This window comes from Micromesistius poutassou (assembly GCF_964030765.1).
Source record: "Micromesistius poutassou genome assembly, contig: SCAFFOLD_1752, whole genome shotgun sequence".
NCBI lineage: Eukaryota > Metazoa > Chordata > Actinopteri > Gadiformes > Gadidae > Micromesistius > Micromesistius poutassou.
In genome coordinates this window covers 1-9,824 of record NW_028176885.1, presented here as the reverse complement: position 1 = coordinate 9,824, position 9,824 = coordinate 1, and the positions used below count along the sequence as shown (strand labels likewise).

Below are 9,824 nucleotides of genomic sequence, written 5' to 3'. Positions count from 1 at the left end.
TGACGAGCTGACCTCACTGGGCTCACAGCTGGGCGGCGCGGGCCGCGGGAGGTCCTGGGCGGAGGACAGGGAGGTCCGCTGCTTAGGCTGGGGGGAGGAGGGGGGAGGAGGGGGGAGGAGGAGGAGGAGGACAAGGAGGAGGAGACATCAGGGACAGGTCCCTCATCCATGATGAACACGTTCAAATGGAACCTTTATTGAGTCAACTCTCCTTCGTTCTGGTGGGTTTATACAAAACCTAGAGAGAGGTGGATTAAAACTAAGGGAACGACTTGTCAGCAGTTTGCCAAAGTAAGCAGCACTCAGTTCCACACCAACACGTCTCCAAGGGGAACAGAGAGAGCAGCAGACAGAGCAGTAATGAGCGTTCTGCTTTGAGCAGTGGTGAGCGTTCTGCTCGGAGCCTCAGAGCGTTCTACTCTGAGCAGTGGTGAGCGCTCAGCTCAGAGCGTTGTGCTGGAGGCCTCACTGCTCGCTGAGGGCCTTTCCGACCACCAGCCATGAAGATAAGAGCCGGTAGTATAACCCTGCTGTGTTATGGATTAGATGTTCATGTTTCATACTTGGGACAGGAAGCTCCCTGTATGTTCAGAGGTAAACCCTCTTCAGCTCATCCATATTCACGTCCAGGGTGTTGGAGAATACATCGCTTTGGTAACCACACTCAACCCCCATGTCTCTGGGCCCGGATCCGAGACACCGCCACATAGACGGGTGGTGTCGAGGTACAGTCATCTGCATGACAATGGAATACGACAAATATACACAAATAAAGGCTAAATAACTGACATATAAAAGAGTGGATTAAAGAAAAAAGGTGTTTGATGATAGAAAAGAGAGGAGAGAGAGAGAGAGAGAGAGAGAGAGAGAGAGAGAGAGAGAGAGAGAGAGAGAGAGAGAGAGAGAGAGAGAGAGAGAGAGAGAGAGAGAGAAAGAACCAGGGGTGGAGGAAATCGAACACACACACCTGATGAAAGACAATTTTACAAAATCCCACACACAACAAAGAGCTAAGCTTTTAGCCTTGCAACCATAGCAACCTGCAAGCAGGTGCTTGCAATGCGGTGGTGCTGGTAGTCGGGGACAGTTAACCTTCACCCAACTGTAGCCAATAAATGAGCTGTCTGGGTTAGAGGAGAGGAGAGGAGAGAAGAGGAGAAGAGAGGACAGGAGGAGATAGGAGAGAGGAGAGGCGAGGAAAGAAAGAGGAGAGTAGAGGAGAGGAGGGGAGGAGAGGAGAGACAGACTGGCTGGTCCTCATGTTTTCAATACATGCATTATGCATCACATCTGCTTTGTGGGGGCCCACTAAGCCGACACCTGGGAAGTCAGGTGGGAGGGTGGGGTTCTATACATGACTAATAATCCAATAACAATATAACTAATAACCTATTAACAGAATCAACCACCAACAGACAGAGCTGCAATTCCACTAATGAGTTGAGAGACTCTGCAGAGACAGGAAGAACACGGAATGAAAGATTTATTCAGCTTCTAGACCCCAATGACTGGTGATAGAACACAATATAAATTATACATATGATATATATATGTGTGTGTGTGTGTGTGTGTGTGTGTGTGTGTGTGTGTGTGTGTGTGTGTAAGAGAGAGGTCATGGCAGGTTGTGGGAGCAATAGAGGCGGAGGGAGAAGGAGAGGGGGAGAGAGTGACTAAGAGAGAGAGGAGTTGGTGAAAGAGAGAAATATACGCTTTTTACACCAAAATAAGCACATAATGTGCAAATATATATATATGCTTATATACGCATATATACAAAAAATAGGCGATCGAATCGTTTCCCTGTGACGAGTCTCATCCTCTGCTGCCTCACGTTCAGCCTCAGAGAACAGGATGCAGGCCTGACTCTACTCTGGTCTCTATGCAGCCTCAGGATGCAGGCCTGACTCTACTCTGGTCTCTATGCAGCCTCAGGATGGAGGCCTGCCTCTACTCTGGTCTCTATGCAGCCTCAGGATGGAGGCCTGACTCTACTCTGGTCTCTATGCAGCCTCAGGATGGAGGCCTGACTCTACTCTGGTCTCTATGCAGCCTCAGGATGGAGGCCTGACTCTACTCTGACTACACTCAAAAAAAATCAAAAGGCCGATGTAAGGGGTGTTGAGGTTTGGTCCGGTGGGAGGGGCTGGGGTCAGATTGTGGGAGGGGTAAGGTGAGGGAGAACTGGGGCAGAGAGAAGGCTCCGAGCCAGCACACACGGGGGGACATGTCCCCTCGCCTGCGAAGAGGGCCTGATGGGACAGGGACGCGCGGGGTGGTGCTGAGCTGATGAACACGTCACAGCAGATGAGGATTAATGCACACACACACACACACACACACACACACAAATACACGTGCTAATACACACACACACACACACACACACACAGCCATTAATACAGACACACACACACACAGATGTATATGTACACACACACTAATATATGCTGATACACACAAGCAATCATGTAAACACACTCTCAAACACACAAAACCACTGTCCCGATATGACATACTCCCACACAATCACACACACACACACACACACACACACACACACACACACACAGCAGCCATCCCTAACTGAATTACAGGGAAATCGTTTTTCATTGGCCACTGCACATTCCCGTGGGTAAAGGAGAAGTGACACCCCAATAATGGGTTTATGTGTGTTGTGTTGTGTTGTGTGTGTGTCTGTGTGTGTGTCTGTGTATAAAAATATCACATCATCAATTTAGATAAATGGGATTTCCACACCTGAGTTCAGTGCGGAAAGATATGCTTGTGCACACACACACACACACACACACACACACACACACACACACACACACACACACACACACACACACACACACACACACACACACACACACACACACACACACACACACACACACACACACACACACACACACAGTGAGTGCAAAAGGGAACTCAGCCACAGTGGGTCAATGATGACGGTGATTGTGAGCCCAGGTCGGACCGTCAATCCTGATCCTCCAGGAAACACACACCTCCTAATGGCCTGAGCCCCAGCCAGCAGCGCCGTGAGTATGGAGGAAGCATCATAAAGACTCCCTGCAACCCATCAGTCCCCGCAGCGGGGCTGATAAGGACACGTGTCGCTCTGACTTACAAGCGGAATAAACAAGCTGAATGCTATAAATGCTGATACTATAAACTCCTTATGTTGTACCAGACGCTGTCCTTATGGAGCAGGTCAGGGTCAGGGCGTATGTAACCATCTCCACAGTACTCCACCTCTATCTAAATGGTAAATGGTCCTCATTTATATAAAGCGCTTTTATCCAAAGCGCTTTACAGTGGTGTTGACTGACATTCACCCATTCATGCACACATTCACACACCGACGGCGGAGTCAGCCACGCAGGGCGACAGCCAGCGGGTCAGGAGCAATTAAGGTTAGGTGTCTTGCTCAGGGACACCTCGTCCCGTTCATCTATTTCTCTTCTTAACTATCAGTGATGAAGGGTCCTTATGACTCATGTTGGAGCTGACCTCGCTGAACCACATGAATGCTTGTATGTGTGTTCATGTGCACATGTACACATACACGTGTGTGTGTGTGTGTGTGTGTGTGTGTGTGTGTGTGTGTGTGTGTGTGTGTGTGTGCGTGTGTGTGCGTGTGTGTGTGTGCATGTGAGTGTGTGTGTGTGTGTGTGTGTGTGTGTGTGAGATTTAATCGCCGGATGATTCAAATTAAATAATTTATAATAATAAAAAAAAATCATAATTTGTTAATTTAATTTGTGCTATTAATAGGAATAGTGGGTGGGGCCTAGGAGTGGGTGGAGCCTGAGAGCAACTGATAGGAAGTGTTGAGCACGGCTGGTTGTTCTCCACAGAGTGAGAAGGAGCGGCGGTAATGAGCTGAGGTGCTAATGGGTCACACTGCTGAACACCATGAGACACACACACAGAGAGAGAGAGAGACAGAGAGAGACACAGAGAGAAAGAGATAGAGAGAGAGAGAGAGAGAGAGGTTTAGGTAGGTGGTTGAGTTGTATCCACATGTGGAAGAACGCTTACCTTCAATAATATATGAGGTGGCGTTGCTCTGTAGTTGTGTGTGTGTGTGTGTGTGTGTGTGTGTGTGTGTGTGGGTGTGTGTGTGTGTGTGTCTTCAAGTGCATGTGTCTTTGCAGTTATGTGTGTGTGTGTGTGTGTGTCATGTGTACATATGCATGGTCTGCTGCACAAGCATGTGTGTGTGCGTGTGTGTCAGCTCACCTGGGGGCGGATGACTCTCTCAATGTTTTTCAGCGCTGTGTCAGGAGAGGGGGGGGAGCAGTCCGGAGTGGGGCCCGTGCAGCCGTTCCCATGGTTACCAAGTTCCCCATCATTCACTGTCACCTGGGGCGAGTGGCCTTTGGATTGAATGGGCGAGAGAGAGAAAGAGCGAGAGAGAGAGATGGTTCATTTTCAATAACATTATTTCATCAGCAGTAGTTTGGTAATGCAGGTTTAACAACCATAATTAAGTTCCCAAACCATAATTATGCACGATTCACTGAGACCCATACAAAAGTTTAACAAAAGAAGCATTCCACTCTATACATATCTCCAATGTACAGCAGCAGAATGTTTCATACTGTGAACTCAAAGAGCACTTCACCCCCTCTCACTTCACCATAAGGGGTCTGCTGCTTCATGGACCCGGGAGCAGACTGAGGTGGTCTCCTGCCCTGCTACATTAAAGTCCCTCCCATCGTAAGCTAATCAGTAGGTAAAGGTTAACAGCGTCGATACACAACGATCAAGTCAGCGAGCTCAAGGATGTCAAGGAGGAGGCAGAGACTGGGCTGCGAACCCAGAACCTTCTCCTGGGAATCACATCAGACACACACCACACACACAAAAGTGGATAAGTATGTGAAGTATACTTCATATACTCCTCTTTCTCTTATATATAAGGGAAAGAGGAGTATATGAAGTGCGTGCCGTCTCCAGAACAGAACTGCACACAGAGGACCATAAGAAATACAAATGAATAAATACACATATGCACACACATGCTAAATAATGCATGTGTGTGTGTTGACTCAGCGGGCGAATGAGGAAAAGAATGAGGAGATAAATGGGAGAGTCTGAGGTGGCAGCAATTAAACTTCAGAGAACAAAACCATCGTCTGCATCAACCCAGCGGAGGAGACAAACACACACACACACACACACACACACACACACACACACACACGCATACACAAACACACGTACAAAAAGACACACACACACACACACACATACACACACGTAAAGAAAGACACACACACACACACACGTACAGAAAGACACACACACACACACACAAACATATGTACAGAAATACAGACAGAGACACACACACACACACACACACACACACACACACACACACACACACACACACACACACACACACACACACGTAAAGAAACACACACACACACTCAATTTGGCTAAATTCAGAGGCCGCAATGCTCAGTTCACATGCTCATCGTGTGTGTGTGTGTGTGTGTGTGTGTGTGCGCGTGTGTGTGCGTGCCTGTGTGACGGCTTATGTGTTTCAAACAAATGTGATGGAAAGGGGGTGTGTATGTGTGCGTGTTTGTGTGTGCACTGCGGTTCTGTGTGTGTGTGTGTGTGTGTGTGTGTATATGTGTGTGTGTGTGTGTGTGTGTGTGTGTGTGTGTGTGTGTGTGCTTGTGTGTGTATGTGTGCGTGTTTGTGTGTGCACTGCGGTTCTGTGTGTGTGCTTGTGTGTGTGTATGCGTGTACACATGTGTGTATGCGTGTGTGCATGCATGTTTTCATAGACATGGATCCTGAGTCAGCGTGTTAATGCAGAGTTAACGTATTAAAGGGTTCTCTGAGAAGTTATAAAGAGGAGCAACTCATCTTCCTCTCCCTTTGTTGTGGTGATGAATGGCTGCAGGTTTCAGACCTACTGTCTAGCCCAGGTTCCAGACTAACTGTCTATCCCCAGGCTTACTGACTGTCCCAGGCAACAGAGTGACTTTCATTCCCAGGTTCCAGACTTACTGACTGTCCCAGGCAACAGAGTGACTTTCTATCCCATGTGGCAGACTTATTCGATATTACTTCTATTTCATGATTCATTATTTATGTAGTATCTAGTAGTGTTAAAGACTATTTTTTAGAACATGTATTATATAACATTGTTACGTTATTTCACAGCCCTGCTGTCTATGAAGCACGGCCCAGTGTGTAAATGAAGAAGACCTCAGTCTATCAGGGCTCTGATAGTGGAGGATGGAACAGTTGAGATACCCTGACCAGCCGCTGACCTTTGACCCTGCTTGTCAAATATACCAGCTCAAAATACACACACACACACACACACACACACACACACCTCTCACCAGGGATGGGTTGTGGGGACTTCAACATGCATACAAATTAGGCTCTTTGCACCACACATGAGCTGGGCTAGGATGGGCTAGCCTCCTGCTCCACCCTGCAGTCCGTCCTGCTCCACCCTGCAGTCCGTCCTGCTCCACCCTGCAGTCCGTCTGCACCACCCTGCACCACCTTGCACCACCTTGCACCACCCTGCTCATCTCAGCCTGAGGATGTGTTCTCACTGCGCCCGATCAGACTATTATGTCCAAACTCTTTCTGTCCACACCAGCGCTTTCACCAGTCGCTGCCGTCTCACTGAAAGGCAGGAAGGATGCAGGAGATGAGAGGATCATCTTCAGTATCACTGCAGTCATCACTTTCTGGAAGATATGTTTTGCAGGCATTTTCAGATTTAGGACAATCTCTTTGAAATCTGCTGCATTCTCCTCCAAGCACTCTCCCTTACTCCCTCACTCTCCGTCACTTTACCTCACTCCATCACTCTCCCTCACTCTGCGTCACTCTCCAACACTCTCCGTCACTTTACCTCACTCCATCACTCTCCCTCACTCTGCGTCACTCTCCAACACTCTCCGTCACTTTACCTCACTCCATCACTCTCCCTCACTCTGCGTCACTCTCCAACACTCTCCGTCACTTTACCTCACTCCATCACTCTCCCTCACTCATCACTCTGCGTCACTCTCCAACACTCTGTCACTTTACCTCACTCCATCACTCTCCCTCACTCATCACTCTGCGTCACTCTCCAACACTGTCACTTTACCTCACTCCATCACTCTCCCTCACTCCATCACTCTGCGTCACTCTCCCTCACTCAATCACTCTCCCTCACTCCATCAATTTCCCTTGGCCCATCACTTTCCCTCCCCCTATCACCCCATAACAAATTTCCCTCGATTGCACACAGAGTGAAATGAAAACATACACACACACACACAAACCAACTGGTGCACACACACACACACACACAGACTCACACACACACACACACACACACACTCTGGCAGTATTGGTATTAGACCTCACACTAGCATGGAATGGGGGGGGGGGGGGTGGGGGGGTATCAGTTCCCATGGCAACCTACAGGTGACTCACAAGGCGAGAACCGGCGGTGCAGTTGCCGTGACAACTGACACTAGCGCATCGCCATGGGAGCAAGAGGAGGAGAGCGAGCGGCCGTGGGCGGCGTTCTGTTTGGCGCGTTTTAGCTTTCTGTTATTTTCTGAGGGGTTTGTTGTGGTTGAATGAGTGCTGAGATGTTACACAGTGAAAACAACTGTGGGCACCACAGCCCACACAACCCACTCCGCTACGACGGGCAACAGCTAGCATAGCTTCATAGCATAGGTGCACTGGCTAATACTGAAGGAAGCCCTTAAAGTCTGAGTGACCCTCTTTAAGGTCTGAGTGATCCCCTGTTTAAGGTCTGAGTGGACCCCTGTCTAAGGTCTGACTAACCCTGTTTAAAGTGTAAGTGAACCTCTGTTTTAGGTCTGAGTGACCCCCTGTTTAAGGTCAGAGTGAACCCCTGTTCATCTTAAGCTGTTTAGGTAGTCGACTCATCCACGGGTAAGTCAGCAAGTTAACATTATGTTACTGCAACTAGAACGACTGAAAGAAACATGTTGAAAGCGGTCTCCAATGATAAATAACACACTGGCTCACTTGGAAATGAGGTCCGATGTCCAAAATTCCGAACTACCCCTTTAATGGATGATGTGATGCTGTATCATAACACATGTGTATGTGGTAGTTCAGTCAAATCTAAACTACACTTCCCAAAAGATGACTGGCATACAGCCAAGTCTTTTGGATTCAGGAAAGACACATGAAAGAGATTCACATCTCTTTTGTGTGTGACAAATGAAAAGATCTTTGGTTAATTGGGCTTAATGTTCCCCTGGGCTTGACATGATTAATGATCATGTTGTGAGGATCATTAGCAGGAACCACGAGAGGAGCCATCAACACCTCAACATGAAACCCCTGCCACCAAGGTCCCATGACATGCCACCAGGTGTGGTGTGATTAGCCGTTAAAAGCCGTTTTGAAAATCAGTCAGAGACTGAGAGATTTTCAAAACGGCTTTTAAACGGCTAATCACACCACACCTGGTGGCATGTCATGGGACCTTAGCAGGAAAGGGGGAACATGCCCGCAGTCCTCCACCGGGTCCTCAGTACGGAGAACGCTTCACTGATTCCTCTCATCGCTCGCTTCCTTCCTGTGGCGTCGTCTCCTCTCCCCTCCTCTACTCTTCCTCCTCCTCTCCCCTCCTATACTCCTCTGCCTCTACTCATCCCCCTCTCCCTTCACTCTGATTGCAGTCCTCATGTCACCTCTCTCTCTCTCTCTCTCTCTCTCTCTCTCTCTCTCTCTCTAGTGTTTAGTGTTCCTGAGGACTTCAGAGGTCTTCAGTTTGCGAGGACTTCAGAGGTCTTCAGTTTGCGAGGACTTCAGAGGTCTTCAGTTAGTGTTCCTACCGTTGTTGTGTCCGGCCGTCTGGCGGCTGCTGATGTCCAGAGAGCTGGGTTTACGCGTGACGGCAGACGTCACAGAGGTCACCAGCTCATACGGGTTCTCCTCGTCCTCTGGGGAGAAGACCTCCAATGAGGGGGAGCCTACAAGATCAGCCTGGGTCTCCTGGAGGGAGAGAGAGAGACAGAGAGACAGAGAGACAGAGACAGTTAATGAAAGTTGTCTGCTGTGAGAATAAGTGTGTGTTAGCTTGTGGTCTTGTTTGTTCACCCTTGTTTCTTCTTCTTCTTAACCTGGACATTCTAAACACACCATAACAACCACTGATATGAACAAAATGATCCATCAGCTGGTCATCAAAAAAAAACAGGGTTACAGCTCAAAATAAGAAAGTTGTTCCGTTTCATCATTGATGTCAGCACAAGTCTTCTTTGTTCGACCCTGTGGTGCATATTATAACACACATCCATGACGTCTGTGGTTTGGTTATGAAGCATTTATTGGGTTTGTTGCTTTGTGCGTTTGATTTGCCTTCATGGGAAAGAATCACATTCCTGTCCCCTAGCAGCTGAGCTCTCAAAGGCCTGGCAGCCAGTACATTCTGCAGGGAGAGGAGGAGAAGCAGGGCTTGGAGCTGCTCAGAGATCCATCTTGTCAGCAGATACATGCTGTTTACCGACGCCTTGTATCATGCCAACAACATAGTAGTTCCAGCATATTAACCACTCTGCTCTAATCCTTGGGTCTTTACAGCCATGCATGAGGGAGGTTATCTGTAGAGCTAGGAAAGCCTGCCTCATGTTCGAACGATTGTGTGGCTGCTGTGAAATAATGAAGATCTATTCAGTGAGATGTCTCCATTCAGCCCTAACCCTAAGTTAGGGTTAGGGTTAGGATTGAATGGAGACAGGGTTGCGGTCAGGGTCAGGGTTAGGGATGAATGGAGACAGGGTTAG

The 9,824-nt window shown here is 48.3% G+C and overlaps 1 long non-coding RNA gene across 1 annotated transcript; it reads right to left on the bottom strand.

The window, feature by feature from the left end:
• LOC311377501 lies at positions 1-9,031 on the bottom strand. The gene is made up of 3 exons (XR_014644681.1): positions 8,874-9,031; positions 4,255-4,391; positions 1-87 (listed from the first exon to the last, which is right to left on the bottom strand). It is a non-coding gene; the product is annotated as an uncharacterized lncRNA (long non-coding RNA).
• Positions 9,032-9,824: the final 793 nt, after the last annotated feature.